At 52.3% G+C, this 1,467-nt stretch overlaps 1 protein-coding gene across 2 annotated transcripts in view; it reads left to right on the top strand.

Annotated features, from left to right (window-relative positions):
- The window catches only part of HOXC4 (homeobox C4), a 60,172-nt gene that overhangs the window by 6,767 nt on the left and 51,938 nt on the right, over positions 1 to 1,467 (top strand). The gene's annotated exons all lie outside the window — the stretch shown is intronic.

The following is a 1,467-nucleotide window of genomic DNA, read 5'->3' as shown; positions in this document are numbered from 1 at the left end:
AGAAGGGCAGGGGTAGGTTGGGGGGGGCATGTGGGAGCTGCAGGGCCAGAGAAAAGAGAAAGAAGGGAAACAGCAGGGGAGGGGTGCAGCCCCCTGGGTGTGAGGAAGTGTCTGGGGGAGTCCCAGGAGGGGGCTCCAGGAAATCCTTTCCTCCAGCCCCATAAGGGGCCAGGGCCTAATTATACCTCTCTGAGCCTTCCCTACTTGCCCTCAGCTACTCCCATAAACCTGAAATTGGAGGCTTGGCTCCTGCAGAGCCTGTCCTGGGGCTGGCAAGAGAGAAGCCAAACAGGGAAGCTAAGATATAGGGGAGCCTGTTCCCAAGTCCAGCAGCTCTCTGGGGAGGAGAAAGGCTTTCCCCAGCCCAGCATCACCCTGAGAATTCGCCTCAACAGGGTTGAATTCGTAGAGCGGAGACAGGCGCTGGAGAGGGTGGTGAGGGGCTTAGGGACTCTCAGGGTCAGGAAGCAGAACTGCTGAAATTTCAGGACTTGGTCGTGGGCTGGGAGGATGGGAGGGGGCAGAGGAGGAGGGAAGTGGGGAGGAGAGAGACCTTGCTATAAAAATAAAAAACAAGAGAGAGAAGCGTTTATGGGCCTATGAAACGGTTGGGAATTTGGACTTTTTATGAGGATATTCTCGAATTACTACTCTTGAAGCTGAGGACCAGACTGTAGGGGCTTTGATTGCTTTGATTTCCTATAGTTTTAGGTGCTGGAAACTGAAGAAGGGGAAGGTAGGGAGGGAGCAGAACGCAAAAAGAGTGAGGGGGGAGGATGATCCTAAAGCAAAACCTGTCCAAATTCAGGTTCAATTATTGGGTTTGGGGAGCCTGGCTAAGCCTGGGGAATGGGATGGAAGGGATCCTGGGCTGGAAAGGGGCTCCACTGACCCCTGCCTGTGTTTGGCCCTCCAGGCAACCCCGTGGCCAACTGGATCCATGCCCGCTCCACGAGGAAGAAGCGCTGCCCTTACACCAAGTATCAGACGCTGGAACTGGAGAAGGAGTTTCTCTTCAATATGTATTTAACCAGGGACCGTCGGTATGAGGTGGCCCGGGTTCTCAACCTCACTGAGCGGCAGGTCAAAATCTGGTTTCAGAACCGGAGGATGAAGATGAAAAAGATGAATAAAGAGAAAACCGACAAGGAGCAATCCTAAACCCTGACCCGGCCTGCTGCCTCGGCACAGCCAAGGGAAAAACAAAAACCCCACAAAAAACCCCAACCCAGGCGGGAGAGAGCACGAAAAAGAAAAGGAAAAAGCAAGATAGAGAAAAGCCAATCAGCTTAAAAAGAAAAAAAAAGGGGAAAAGGAAAAGGAAAACTCTTGCGATTTGGGAGGGTTCAGTGTTTGAGAAATTGGTGTTTTAGAGTTAGTCCTACCCAGCGAGGAGCAGGAGGCGGGGAGAGAATCCGCGTTCTCTTCTCCCAGCGCAACTGAAATAAATGACACACACAAATGTGA

The sequence above is a fragment of the Pteropus medius genome, unplaced genomic scaffold, assembly GCF_902729225.1.
Source record: "Pteropus medius unplaced genomic scaffold, Ma_sr-lr_union100, whole genome shotgun sequence".
In the NCBI taxonomy this organism is placed as follows: domain Eukaryota; kingdom Metazoa; phylum Chordata; class Mammalia; order Chiroptera; family Pteropodidae; genus Pteropus; species Pteropus medius.
This window is presented reverse-complemented; position numbering and strand designations above follow the sequence as displayed.